Below are 16261 nucleotides of genomic sequence, written 5' to 3' on the forward strand. Positions count from 1 at the left end.
AGGAGTACAACTACATTCACATTGCCATGTTCAAAGAACATTAATTTTGCACATCCAAGTGAAGAAACCTAAGATATTTCTGCCATGCCTCCAGTAGTAGGCACTTTTGTACTTGGCATACAAGTGTACTTACGAACTTTCAGCATTTCTGCGGCCCTGGAGCCCTCTCATTTTGGGCAACCAATAAATGAAAAACATGCTGTGCATACGTTCTGCCTGAGTCAGCACTTGAATAAAAAAAAAATCTTGCCTTGTCTCTCCAAGCTGCTCACATGCGGGTTCAAGGCTACCTCTGGGGAGTGCCAGGGCTGCAACCTTCTGTACCCCTTAGCACAAAGCCACATGACGATAGTGACAAGGCATCCCATCCGTCTTCACTATGCAGGATCCTTCACAGAACAAAAGGACTTTTCTAGCCCAATCTTAGCCCACCTTTATACACTGCTGGAATGAGGTCAGACTTGAACCCTCACCATGACCCAGGCACCTTTTTAAAAAACAAATGAAAAAATATGACCAAAAAAGATCCCCCCCCAGATTGCCTAGTATCCGTCTATGATGACCTTTGTTCTTAAGTGAGCCCCCCCAAATCATATATGAACTCGTTGGTGTCAGAGACAAAATTATTCCTCCAGTTTCCCCATTTTCTTGATCATGAGAACACACTTTCTTTGTGTTACCCCTTCTCTCTTTAATTGTATTCCCTCTGACTCTTATAAATAAATAAATCAAGACTCTTCCTGGCAGAAGCCTCATTTGCTGATTCATCTGCAGAGCAGGTTCATCTATAGCTGGAAGGTGGAATTCTGTGCAAGAAAAAGTATGAAGTGATGGAAAGATACAACGTTCTACTTTTATGGGGTTTTAATGGATTTTCCTGTCCCTTTAACTCTAGCTTAACTCTGCTCTCTGCTCCTACCACACTCTTGTTCTGCTTCTGTTTGAGTTGTCCATCCCCAGTAGACTGAAGGTGTCTGTAAGTTTGCCTATGGACATCACAAGCCTCCACACGGAGAGCAGTTTCAAGGTATCTTATCCAGCTCTGTGTTCTGCAGTTTCTTTGCTGTATCTTCACCTGGGATAAATAGCAAGACAGTTTACTTCATATGCAAGATGAGTTCTGTTTCTTCAGAACGGGCCTTAGTCATGGAGCAGTAACAGAGCAAACAAGTATTAGCTACATATAGCTGAGAATTTTGATGCTTAAATATTGTATTTTTTCATTACATCATGTTGATATGAACCTGAAGATTATTTAATAGTAAAATCTAGAGGACAGTCCTGTTTCTGCATAAACTTTGAGGATGCAGAATGGTTTTAGTAGTTATTAGGTAACTCCATAATGATTTTTGGTTTATTATTAGATAGTTATGCCACATTATTTCTGCAGGAATGTTGGATACCTATAATTATGGGGTGTCTAAAGATGCATTTATAGGCTGACCTAAGGTGCGTGCAAGCTAGAGGCTTGCCCAAGGAACTGAAAATGTGGAATTATCTCACTAATTTCAGTCCAGAAATCTAGAATCATCTGCATATGATTTTGATGTTTCTGTAATCCACATGAACCAATCTGATTTTAATTTGTTTCTTGTCACAGTCAACCATATCATAAAATTAGTATGATTAACCAGTCAGCTGATGGGAGAAAAGTCATCTTAAGTGTTAACTGACTGGATAAAGTCAGTTGGTGTTTCACTTGAAAGGGTTAAGCCCACATAGTCAGTAGCAAATTATGTTGGTAATTTGTTTAATATCTTAGTGTACAAAAAGGTGCCATCAATTGCCAGACCACCTGACTTAAGTGCCTCTGAACTATGTTACATTTACCTACAGATCTTTACAAAAGAACAGGTCCAAAAATTTAACACCTAAAACCCAGCAAAATAAAATGCTACTGAAAAAATTACTTGCTAAATTCTGTAACTTTCCAGCAGATGGCAGGAGCATTTCCCTAGAAAGGAAGGCTCTGTGCAATACAGATCCTGTTACATTTCAGGAGGTAACAAAAATAACAATTTATGGGACCAAATATGGTCCTTATTACATATATGCGTTTTTTTTACTACCTAAGTGATTTTAACAGCGCTTGACTTTTTTTTTTTTTTTTTTTTTTTGCAAGGTGGAGTTTGTCTGGAGTTTCTGTTGTATAAGCAAAACCAGTCAGTTTAATACCATGACTTACATCACTTCAGAGCTCCTGAGTATGAAGACAGTACCGCTGTCATGCTGAACTTCTGGTCTAGCAGTTTGCTGGGGGACTGGGGTCACTTGGCATGCTTGCAGTGATTGCTGCTCACAAAGCATAATGGTATTTAAGGACCATTGTGGGAAGAAAAGTAAGTTAAAGCAAGATTAAGATTTTCAGCAAACTTAGCTTCAGCAGAGATACTTCCATGTTGGATTTCTTTATTATATAGTTCAAGTGTAGTGAAAATTTAAATCAGTTCACAAATGCTATTTTAATTATGCAGTATAGGGGAACAATTAAATTAGCTATGGCGATATTTTTTTTTTTTGTGTAGACTTTATTAAGCTCTCAATTTGGTAGAGCAGTAAAAAAAATACAGTCACTCCTTGTGTATCTGAAACTGAATTGGTTCCTTATGGAAACCTCTCTGGGCAGCAGGATAAATAGACCATATCAAAATTAGAGAACTCAGAAATTCAGGGAGGAAACTTGTCAAAAGCCTAGTCCTAAAATGTTTTAAGTTCCCCACATTTAAAGCACATTTTACTTCTTGTGGAGCCAGATCTTTTCGAATATTCCACTACTATCTGTAGTCTCAGAAGAAAATTTTAATAAGAAGCTTCTAGAGTTAAGTATTTTAATGGACTTCCATGTTTTATTTACATGGAACTTTTGCATGTGAACAGTTTCTTCACCAATTAGAATGGATTTGAAAAAAAAATTTAAAAGTGCAGGAAACACTTGTCCTTTTCTAGACAGGTATCTAAAACATACCATTAAGGCTGTTCTAAATTATTTTCAAGGTCACTTTCAACAGTCCATTTGGAAGACAGATGCACACACTCACTATTACTATGTTTCCTATACAATACTCTTCAGGTTTACAGCTCAAGTAAACTGTGTTGGAACCTCCTTCTATTCTCTGCCACAGAATAGACTGTGATAATACATATTCATAGTCCGTGCTACAGTATGCATAAAAGGTAGATTTCCTGCCAGGAGGTGCTATATTACAGTGTGACACTTGCCCAGCAATCAAAGTATTAAAAGCTGCACTGTACTGTAAGCATTACATCAATGAAAGGCTACAAGATGTGGAGTTCAACTGGCTTCTCTACAGCTTTTGGTTGACATCATCCCCCTTTCACCTTTATACAAGCAACATCTGTTGACTTGATGAAAAGGGAATGTGTTGCACAGTTGGCTCCTTTGTACCACTTCACTGCCTTCTCACTAGAGCCATGTTAATGATGAAAAGGAAACACAAAAGAGATTAAGGAGCATACGTTCTGGTGATAGTTTTATATGCTCTTCCACAGATTTACACTATCGCTGGCTAAAGTGTATGAAATATCCCAGCTTTTCCTTCTTTGTAATTGCCCTAATATTATTGGCAGTATTTTTAATGGGCAGATGGATGTGTTATCTTTGAAGCATTTACTAATAAGAAATGCAAAAGTAGTACTCCAGAGAGAGATTTGCTGAGATAGTGTGTTTGCATTTAAACTTACTACCTGTGAGAAGCGGGCACATCTTTCAGCCAAAACAAGTGGTCGTTTGTTACATAAACATTACTGCATACAATTAAGCTACTTTCATAATCTAGCATTATTAGCTTGTGAAGACAAATGTGGAAACAAACAAGCCAGTGTGACCTAAAGCAGGTTTAATGCTGCCCTTCCTTTGCAGGATGCTGCCCAAATGGCTAAATCCTTTTTTCCAGCATCTGTGAGTGGGGGTGTCTGTGCTAGAGGAGAGTTTTGTGGGCTTACGCATCCACCTGTATGAGGATACGGAACTGTAGCTGCTGCTGCTGTGCCACTACGTCTGAAGAAAGATTACAGAACAAAGGATTTGTCTACTGTGATGCAATTCACATTGGCCATGCTAATCTGTCTGATGGGCACTGGTACAGTTACCTTTATACAATACTTCCTTCAGTAGCAGGCATATCTTGTTCCTTGCTGCTTCTCCTTATGTTTTAATCTGAGCAGTAGGCTTGAACTGGATTTATTTTTAGCATTCCCACTAGCTCTTCTGTGATACTGGGCAATTAACCTCAGTCTATGAAACCTACTGTATGTGGCTGTGGTAATATATCACTTCCCTGAGCAGGATACTGCAAGAACCAACTAGTATTATAACGTATTCTCAGATCATTGGATACAGAGTATTTATAAAAAGACAAAATGAAGTAGGTGTTTGTAGGGCATGCAAGAATTCAGTATCCTCTTTCATAATCACCTCTATGCTTATTCAGGCTGTTCCTTATGCTACGAGAATACTTCCTCATCTAGTTTCCTAATTATTTTTTTCCCACATGCGTAGGCATAAAATAAGAAGATACTCAAGTAGTTTCCAGATACTAAACATTTTAACAGACAGGTGACATAAAAAATTCTTGTCACCAAACATAAAAAGCAGCCTGACTAATATTGTTGTACTAGGTTGGCTGATCAGCATTTAAGTGAAATCAGCTCTTGAACTAGAATTGAAGAATGGATGTGCCCTTGTGCTGTTATCACCTCAATTTCTTTGACTGCTAAATGTAATGCCAGGCCCTCAAAAATAACCTATGTAAAGAGGAACTTAAAAGACAATCTACACCTTCAATTTTATCAGTTAAAAAAAATAACTCAATGTCCTCACCAGAACTTGTAGTCGACTTGCAGTCCAACAAGTGTAACCTTTTGGAAATGTTTAATTATACTTCTTTCCACCACTGACTTATCAAAAAACCTGCTCAAGAAACCTGGGATAGTCATGAAATTTGAGCTAGTAATTAGTTTCATTTCTTTGCCGAAGGAAGTACAGCCAGACAGTCATCAGTGAGAAAAGCAACTACATATTTGATTTTACTTTGGAACTTTTCCATGTGATTACAAATGTAATCTAATGTTATCTAATCACAGGTAAAAAACATCTTTACACCAGATTCATGTCTGTAACATGCATTTATACCATAATTTATTAACTTGTTCTGAATTCTTTTTAAATTTACCATTATTGAGACGTACTTGGGATATAGGTATGGGATATACAACCTAGCCTGTCTCTTAGCTACTCTGTATAGTAGTTACATCTCAGACATAGCTTTCGGAAATGAAAAACACAGTCTAAATAAAAGACATTATATTTACTGGCCTTGAATAAAATTAGACTCACCACTCAGGCAAAACAAACTATAGAGTACCTCCTCAGCTAGCCCACAGTAGCTCATCAGTTTTGAATGATATGTCAGCTTAGTTTCTTTTAAACTGATTTAGTAATGATTACTTACTCAAAAAATAGTTTTGCATATTCAGGTGCAGGAGCAGTCAATATTGTATACTTATGGTTTTTAACATTTAGACCAACTTAAATATTTAATAAGCTAATAAGGACTTGGAGAACCATGCGGCTTGATACGTTGGCTGGGCAAAAATGCTGTGTATCATCACATCAGAACAGATTTTTGTACCAGCAGTGAAACTTGGAACAGCTTTCTGTGGGCAACAACTTTAGCTGAGTCAGGATGAAATCTTGTCAATAGCTTCCCACACTGTCTCACTTCACCACATCACAACGCCTACATATTTGTGGTTAAGAAGAAGTATCATCTGCCTCTTGGTTAGATTAAATTTAAATATAAAATTTACTTCCACACTTAAGTAATAGTTTTTATGCTAAATTAGATGTCAGACTGGTACTGCTGCCTCACAGGCCTTGTGCACTCTAACCTATTCCCAAAGGTTTGTTGTGTTGCGTTTTTTTAACCAATTAAGTAAGTAATGACATATAGCTTGTCACACTTCATTTATGCACAGTAATTTTGCTGAGCAACAGTCATCAAAAAGTGTTAGATTTGTTTTGCAAAGACAAAGTATGGATCCCAACTACACAAATGTGAAACCAGAGCTGAATTTCACTTGTAGAATTGTTTAACAGGGGATAAGCTGCCAGTCTACAACCTCGCTCAGAGCATCGGTTTGGACGAGATCAGATGTGTACTCTGACACAAGAAAGCACTGCCATTCATGAACTGTTCTCCCTTCCTTTGCTGTTGCTTCCACTCAGGCAGCATTCCAGACTGTTTGAACACTTGTTCTTTTTACAATGCCAAGAAACAACAAAAACCTTAATTTCTCATCCTAACCAAATTCTTGTTTTCTATTATGCTTTCATTTTCAATAAAATGTAATTGATTTAAGGGCTGAACAACTGACAAGAACACATAATGGAAAAATCCCACATACTGTTATTTTTCCAAGATGCCAGAAGGGGTGGGTGTCAAGAATTTTTTTTTTCTCATTTCCACACCTCTTTTTTCAATTCTATTAGAGAACATCAGGAACCATTTTCGCTACACCCTCTCAACAAAACTTGAGAAACATACTGCAAGCTCCCTTTAATCATAAGAGCAAGCTGAAGTGAAAAATAAAAAGCAAAAGGCTCTTACCAGCTGTAGCATGAAGATAAAACTGGGAACTGCCAAAAAGAAAATTATCTTCTTGGAGACTGCAGTTGGTAGCTCCTGCCAGATTTAAAGGAACTGCACAGAGAATCACATGGGAAAAGTTTTATAAAAATAATCCTGCAGTGGAAAAAGGTTAGAAAGGAACAGGATGATGCTAGTGAGAAGCCGCTGTTTCAGGGCTATTGCTGCCACTACCACCCACCTCTCCAAAATCAATCTGTACAATATATATTAAAAATTTTATGATTAATAGTTAATTCACTTACCAGTTCATTCAAGAACCATATTCTAAAGTGTTTATGTTAATAAACCAGAACACAGATGATAGCAGTTTAAACAGTGTACATTGAGATTTATTAGAACAAGCACTAATAGCAGCAGTGTACAGAGTGATGGAGACAATGTACTGTATGCACTGAACAATAATAATTATACAATTGCACTTCATCAGAGATCTATTAGAAAATGCTTTTCAGTAAACAGTTTCCCAAATCTAGCATTGTTTGGATTTGCCTCTGAGGAAAAAAATACAAAAAATATGCTTTTTTTTTTTTTTTGGTAAGGCATTAGCAACATTCATTGGCAGGCTTAACAAGTCATTTGTACATGCATTATCCAATTACACTGCAACAGGTAAAAGAGCATCACGTTTCCTCAAAAACTAGAATAGTGTGTGTGTGTTTTTTGGACACAATACCCCGATAAATCCGGCTCAGCCTGAAGGAAACAGATGCCATCTTTTGTTACATTTTAGAGTACAACATAAACTATAGCATAGCCAAGGTCACCTTTATTTCCTACCAAAAGCTGTAGGACCTCCCTCAGTTGGAGTTGGTATTATGGGTATTGTGTATACCACATACATCACTGGAATAAAGTCTTCATTAAATTAATTTCTTTTGTTTACTATTCCCCCCACTACCACCTCCCTGAATCATGTGGCCAAAAGACACTCAACTGCAATCAACATTAGCTACTGTATGAGCTTGGTTTTTATTGCATGAGAGGTAGTCAGTGTGAGGCCTCTGCATTCTGGATTACTACAATAGTATGTTCAAAACCAACTCACAAGTGCAAAGACACAGAATAAGTGTTGCAGCTGCATTATGTGGGAACTTAAAACTTTTTACTGCTCCTTCCTGGCTAGGTTCAATCTCTGAAGGAGCCAGAGAACTTGATATACCAAAAAAAGCAATTCTATTTATGTGCTAAAGCCTAGAAGGAGTGACGGGATGCACTTTCTCACATTCATGCTTTTCTAGGCTGAGATTAGGAGCATGCTCTTAGTCACCCCCTTCTTCGCAAATCAGAAAGATTAGTCTCCTTTTTTGATTGGCATACAGTTCTAGCAACCCTCACTCTGGGCTGGCACCATCCTGGGGAAAGTACAGGGAAACAGGGGTAGGAATTGCAAATATTCTTACAATTAAGCTTGCCAGAGTGAGACATAATATGATGAATTGTCATTGATTTAATCTCCTGTTCTTTCTTCCAAATGTCATACATAATTGAGCTTTGCAGAGACATGAAGTTAACTGGTTTTTAAATACTACAAGCCCCAGAATAAGGTCCCAAAATGCAAGAGAGTCAAAGGGAAGTCAAATATATTGCTCTGACTGGCAAGTAGCCAAACCAGCTGTATTTCACACATTTATCTTCCACAAGACAGTGCACATGTTCAAAATCAAGCTTAACTGTACCTGGTTGAATACCTAGGCTTCACTGTATGTTAGGCCTACAGTTGAAATAGATTTGGGCAGCTAGATCATCCACTCACCTGGAAGCTCACTGAGTTCAATGGAGTACCAACAGCAGCTCAGCCTCATCTGCGTAGGTGCTCATTTGTTTAAGCATATAGGAATTAAAAATCAAGTACTATAAAGCCTGGTGTAACTAGGTACATTGTTTTGATTTCTTAGGAATGTTGCTGTTGAGCCTTTTTATTTGAACTTTAGTATCTACATCTTTTAAACTTAATCCAATCAGACTGTTTGCAATGTTTATGCTAAGTACGTACTGATGCCTGTGCAAGATCAGAGTCCAAGCAGATGAAGCAGAAAACAAATCTGACATGTGCATTGCTGATTGACTCTTGCACATGAAATAAAAGTCTATAGATTTGGAATATACAAATTATATCCTAGCTATGTTATTCCTCAGCTGTTGATGTTTAGTAACAGTAAGCAATAGAACTGGTTTTACAGGCACAATTAGAGCCACTATTTGGAGTCAGAATTAATAAGATGTAAAGAAGAATCAGCCTGAAAGATATACCAAATTTGTGAACAGTCAAGCACAAATAAATGCATTTGCAGGAAAGCAATCAAGATCAATCCAGATTACTTTTTTAAATGTTAAATTACTGAATGTACTATGACTAAACTTGGGCTTTTAAAAACTGTGATACATTAAGTAGCTTATATGATTTTCAAAACAAATATTTGCAAAACAATTTTCTATTGAGTTATTTAGAAATTATGGTACTGACTTTTTTTTCCAGTATCCTTTTCTTCTTCATTTTTTTACGGAAGTCCACAGTGAACTTCTGAGCATAAAATTAAGGGTGCTGCAGGCCACGTTTAATATTACAGCGCTCAAAAATAATGCCTTCTGCAACATTTGGGTAGCTGGGTACATAAATGCTTCTTATTTTCTTTCCTTCCCGTAAGTAACAGTTTTCTATTGCTTTCAAACAACAGAAAAAATTTTGCCTCCTGCATCTAGGAACGCAGAATCTTTCTAGTTGCAGTCTGTTATTCCCCTGTAAAACAGACACTGTCTACCCAGTACTCAAAAGCAGTACTGGCTTTATATGCCAGGCATCTAGAAAGCAACTATTTGACTTTAAAATTCATCTGAAAATACGCAAAGCGAGTTTCTGTATACCCTTCTAGCTGACATAATATCATAATCACAGCGGAAAGACTCCGAGAACCTCCTTTTACAAGTATGCTACACAAAGAGATGTGTAACAAATCATCAGATTTGGGATTTTTTGTAGAATGAGCACAGGGATATGGGCAATCAGTAAAGAATGCTCTTTTAGCTATTCAGGTTTTGACATTTTGGCCTGCTAAAGAACTGGTGCAGGACTGTTTCCCATCTGAAATTAAAGGCTGTTAAAAGCAAAGAAGCTCAGTAAGGCAATGTAAAATTAACAACTAATCTAGACCTTACTCTTCTAATGGCATTCTCAGAGTCTGAGCAAGGTATAAATACTAAAATTTACTACATTTCATACATGTGCGTATGGGATCTAATTTCACCAAAAAAAGTGTGACATTATTGTCAATTCATATTAACTTTGTGCAAAAAATGAGAGAAAATACAGAATTCTTTGCTGTTGAAATACTGAGAAATCATAATTCACCAAACAGTCAATTATACAAAGGAAAGCAGAAAAAGACCCAAAGAAGAGTCTTGTTAATGGTTACAACAAAGAAAATATACCTAATATCCTAATATAGAACTATCATAATGATCTCTCTGCATACCACAGTAGTTTAATTTTGTGATGGCTTTTTACGTGCTGAAGTATCCACTTCAGACAATCTAGCAGTAACAGATAAAGAACAATAGGTTTGCTATGCATTTTGGTGAAGGAAAAGATTTCAGATATCAGATGCTACCAACTTGATTTCTTACTTATTTTATAGTAAATAACATAGACATAAATCAATATACAAAGTAGAACCCCATCCATCCAGAAAAGCCCACTGACATTTATTTTTGGTCCAAGGATTAAATTTTAGTGAGTAAGCATTACAGGTCCACCCCACTCTGAAAGCTGGAGATTTAGCAAGGTCTGAGCACTAGGTGCAAGACAGAAGCACCACTCTTCATGTCTGTGGAGTTCCAAACACTGTTTAATTTTTATAACTGAAACTTCACATGTAATTAATTCTTAGTGAGGAATGAATGTTTGAAAATAATTAGTTTAGAAATAATTATAAAGGAACAAGAACAGTGCTTTCGTTACGTAGAGCGAAAGGCTAACTAAGGTAGAAGTCGTCATCTTTGCTTTTATGTCTACATACCAGAATACACTCATCAACCTTTATTTCTCAGCTCATAGTCAGGTCTTGTTTGAGACTCAGTTGAAAATATAATTTATTGTGATCTGAATTTTCTACACTATATTTCAACCACAAAAGAATACTTTAGTATCATTAACAAATCATGCTAAAGTTTACAGCAAGTGTTTTTTCCTCTGCATTAACCTGCTGGGAGGTCTGAAGCAGCAAAGCCCTCTCCAATAATTAACACTTACTTCAAGAACTAAATAGATCTAATTTCTAACCTCAGATTGGAATGATAATTTTCAATGTTGAATTCAAGATAGGTGACAAAGCAAGTTTAATATATTTATGTATAATTTTATTGTTGGTGATCCAATCTCAAAATATGTTATAAAATATTAAGCAAATACAAAGATAATTTAAGATCTCGTCTGTATTTCTTCAACACCGTTGAATAAGCTATCCTGAATCTTCCTCTAGCTGGAAAATACTGAGGATTAAACTTATATTCATTTTGTTAATGTTATTGTAAAATTCCTTGTTCAGGTGAATTTAACAAAGGAAGAGAGGGAGCATTCAGCACAGGACTAATAGAAAAGTGAGTTTGCAATCCTGACTCTTACACTGATTGTCCTCGGTGGACCTGACAAATCAACCGCTGGGCCACAAGTACAATCATAAATAGTAATGCAACTTCAGAAAAAAGACACTGCATGTGTGGCTACACTGACTGGCACAATAAGCGAGTACCTCAGTGAAGATGAATAGTTCTGGTTGAATATTATCGCTGCATGTGCTGCTCTTGTGTAGCACTTACATCATTTTGATGCTCAGGGTGTAAAAGATAAGTTACCCACTTCTGACTTTTTGAAGGAATCTCCTCGCCTCTTCCATTTTTGCATCCCTAATGTTCTGGGCCAGCAACACTATACATTAGCATAAGATATCCCTCTTTCATTAATGCAGACCATTAAAAGTAGCAGTCAATATGGAAACATGTTCTAGTGTTTCATAGGAGACAACATCTGTCATTGCTCCAGGAGTACGAAGAAGTAGCTTTACCATACTTCAATGAATTATTCATAGGTCAAGGCAGAATATATTACACACTGCTGATTATATATTCCAACTTTATTGTTTCCTTAATTATAAAATATGTAACTCTCTTTGTCCACATTACCAATACACATTCAGCCAAATGCTGGCTACAGTCACTTTTATTTATAAAAGGAATAAAAACTTCCCTTCACCTTCAGAATTAATTCTGAGCAGATGTCATCAATCTTCCCTTTTTTCATGTTGTCATGGATCGGTGGAAAGAAAAATAGTATTAAGGTAACCTGCCTGAAATGGATTCAGCAGCTCTGCTGACATTTTAATTCATAAAAGTTAGAAAACTTGCTATTTTGTTACAGCTGTGCCACTGACAGAGCTGCTGTGACTAGTTTCACTGTTCTCCATTGCAGTCTCTCCGTCCCTTTTCTGAGGTTTGTCAAAGATCACAAGGCAGGGGAAAAAAAAAAAAATTAAAAGATATGATGGGTTTGTAATACCACAATACTTGACAAAGGAGGAGAGAAGTATATAAAACACCTACAAGTACATCACTATCACTTTTTAAACCTGCAAGATACCATATAAAAATCATTTCGTAAAGAGGCTTTTCAGTTTAGTGGAAGAAAGACATAGCTTACACTAAAGCTAATGAAAGAAGGTGTTTTACATTCCCTAGTTTAAAGAGCAAATAATGTATTTGCTTTTGTAAGTAGATTCCTTACAATATATAATACAAATATAAAATTAATTGCTGTAAATAAGCCATTTCTGTGAGCTTACTGAGATTTGCAACATTCTTGCAGGTGCCATTCACTGTTCTAATGGAGCTGAGGGAGATATCCTCCCCAGAAATAATTAAACTTTATTAACACACTTAGTCCAGATTCTTCTGTTAAAAACAAAAAGAATAAAAAAACAAAAGACCTTTCTCCATGAAACTACTTCTGAGTGATACCAGAATTATAATAAAAGTAACCAGGGATGGTAAAGTAGAAAATTATACTACTTTTTATACTAAATATACCTTCGCAACTTTGAGCACATGAACAAAATACTTAGTTGCCGCTGTATCCCCACCTACTGTGACTTTTATCAATATATGTTCTAAACAGGAAGTTCAAGTTTTATACAATTTTGATGACTGTTACTAATGACAGGAAGAAAACCCAAGACAGTATTTTCAGCCACAGTAGCTGCTAGAGTAAGTGGTTATGACACGGTAAACTTTGTTAAGTTTTCTCCCAGGTCTGTGTATAACACAGGGTGACCGGTGAGGCCATTCCAGTGTTTCTTAAACATGACATCTGTCATTAATCTTTTTCCCCCTGCTGGGCCAAACTCTCTAACTTAACCCCTCCTGTCATTTTAGCATATGAATACAAATACTCTTTCCTTTCAGGTGGATTTAATCTGAAAACTCTCCTTTACTTTCATTATGCAGCTCCAGTATTAGTAATGACACCTAAAATAAGAGCTATTCTTCAGATTATGACTGCAGCCAATGGCATGTTAAACAGCTAGTGTTTATCTCTGCACCAGACAATATTCAAAATCCTATAATACAAGGAGACCACACAAACCTTCCCTATACTAACAGAGCTTTGCTAGTGAAAGCAAGTTTTGCAAAACTCACAGAGAATTGGCATATTCAGCCCTCGTGGTTATTGTGCAAGTGCAAATGAACCTCCCCTCCCTTCCAGGCTATTTCTAAAAATTCAGATTTTTTTGAGAGAAACTCTACGAGCAAGACTGCACTGCACTGGGCTCCACTCTGCCTGGTTCAAGGGTGAGAAAATCCCATGTTACCTCCATGGGAATCAGAGGGCATGGCCCAGATGCAAGGTCCTCACTAGGTGCCCATGAGGGCAGGACCAGCACTGGCTCCTAGTGTGCCTTAAGGTTTGTGTAATTTGTTTCCATAAAGCTCTAACAGTGTTCAGTAGGGAAATTAAGGGCAGTATCTTTCAAAACTGTGTCATGTATACGTACTGCAATACTCGACATATGCCTAGCATGTGCTATTCAAATAAAACCCACAAATGCCTTACAAGCTCATTCAGAGTCAGAAGTTCAAAATGAGAAAAAAATAAAGGGTAACATTATTTGTAAGATGAAAAGAGTTCACTTTTAAAGCCAAATACAAAAAAAGTTTATTTCATGCAACTTACATGTGTCTAAAATTAGAATGGATGTCCAGATGACTTTTTAATCACAGTGATACTGTATGAAAATCAACTCATATTCAAATTGTATCTCCCAGTGAGATAACAATTTCTAATATGCCGAAAAATCTACCAGCTTGTTAATACAGATCTAAAATAGGAATGAAGCTATTTAAGTCTTTATAAGACATTACATTTGATGAAAATGGCTATTATTAACCTATCATACCTGCAGTACCAGAACAGGGAACAAATTAAGGTACACTTTTGAAATATTAATTGAAAGTACAGTTCACTATTGTGAAATTAAAGCATACGGGTTGTGTATTTTATACAGAAATAGGTGATTTGAGAAAACACAGGAAAAAGCAAAGGATACATCTTTGTAGTAAAAGTTAGAACTTCTTAAATTGTCTAACAGGTTTTAAATGTCAAATGAGTTGCACTAATTTTCATCACATACCAAACCTATAGCAATTAAATCTACTGAGCTGATAAGTATTTTTCATGCCTTTCAAAAGGAAATACTGCCTGGATGAATGGAATGAGGTGAGCTGAAAACTGCCCAAATCTCCAGCCTTGAAGGGCACTGATAAATGGCTTACGCCCCGCTGGCAGCTAGCAACGAGGACAGCCCTGCAGGTGTCAATTTTGTGGCCCGTGTCAATCAACAACTCACCAGTGACCCGGGCAAGGACATAGACTACATGCTAACAAGTTCACAGTTGACATTAAATTAGGAGGATGAGACGGCACGACAAATGGCAGAGCTTCAGTCAGAAGGACATTGCTCGGCTTGAGGACTGGGCCAGAAGACACTTCATGTGGTTCAATAGAAGTGCGAAGGTCTGCACCTGGGGCAGAAAAATCCCATGTTCTGGGAAGGGACGACCGAGCAGCAGCCCTGCTGAAAAGCAGCAGGCACTTACAATGAGTGCCAGGCTGCAAAGGAGCCAACAGTGCGTTCCCCCTGCAACACTGGCAGGGGATGTGGAAAGCCCACTACCACCCGCAACTCAGCTCTGGTGAAATTTCATGGGTTGTCTAAAAATTATAATTTGGATAGAAGCCCCCAGACCTATCCTCTGTTAACCCATTCTCTTTAGAAACAGCACAAAATATGTCATGATGTCCCCCAAGGTTACAGGAAAAATTTAATAAAGGATTTTGCACAGAATCCATAGAATTCTGCACTATAAGAAATTGCTTTACAGTACATCTGCTAGCACTTTTCAATTTCTGATAAGGACTGCAAATATTTGTGATGCATTGTTTTGTGTCTCCTCTACTTACTAACTAACTAACTTAACATTCAGTAGGCTTAAAAAGTGCCTTCAATAGAAAGATTTAGCATATCACAGATAATTTTTTTTTAATTCTAAAATTGTTATTGTTATTTTTCTTTCAATCAGTGTCAAATAAACAATTGGAAAAATAATTAAATCAGTGGTAGGATCTTTAGTGTACACCAAGTATCAGTTTGCATTGCATATAATGGCGTTCAAATAACACTAGCAGAACACTGTAAAACTAAAGACCTTATTTCTGTATTTAAATTAAAAAACAACCTTTAAAAAAATTTGAGGACATGCAGTTTCTATCCCTCAAATGTACTTGCAGTCATACACACATAATGCTTTCTAATATCACGGTGAACTGCACACAAAGACTGGAGCATGATGTGGGCAAATGTTTAATAACATTTTTAAGGAAAGTGACACAGAATAATTAATTGCTATTTTGCACACAATGTGCCAATTTGATTAATAGTGTACTGTCATTAAAGCAAGTAGGATGAAGTTAACCAAATATGATTTAAAAAACCCAAACTTTTTATATATTTTCATATTTTTATAATAACAATTGCAGAACAAAAAAAAATCAGACTAGGTTCAACTAGGAAAGAAAAAGATATCGTTCTTTGAATAATTCAAAATTTTCTTTGGAAGAAATCCTGTTAATCTGCACACAGGTTTTTTTACACCAAATATTCATAAGCAATTCATGAGCATTCACAATTCTTATAAAGTCTACTTAATATTTTCTTTAGGTTTTCATAGTTCTTCCTGATAATAGAACTGTGTGAAGAAATTGGAATTCATTAGTAGCTAGTTGCTCTGCCAGTTGCTTTGCCATACTAACAAGGAGGAGAACTAAATGCATATTAAATAATCAAAGTAATCTCAGTTCTGTAGGGACCTGACTCTGCAAAAAGAAGAAGCATAATCTACTGAGAACTGTTCAAGCAGCTCTGCTGGAAGGATCACATACCTATCTAATAATTTTTTTTAGGTCTCAGTACTAGAATCAATCTTAAATAGAAAAATTCAAGTGCACTATGTACGCTGTGTACATGTAGAAAGAGATACAGTGCATA

The sequence above is a fragment of the Haliaeetus leucocephalus genome, unplaced genomic scaffold, assembly GCF_000737465.1.
Source record: "Haliaeetus leucocephalus isolate CR32 unplaced genomic scaffold, Haliaeetus_leucocephalus-4.0 Scaffold1, whole genome shotgun sequence".
Classification (NCBI taxonomy): Eukaryota; Metazoa; Chordata; class Aves; order Accipitriformes; family Accipitridae; genus Haliaeetus; species Haliaeetus leucocephalus.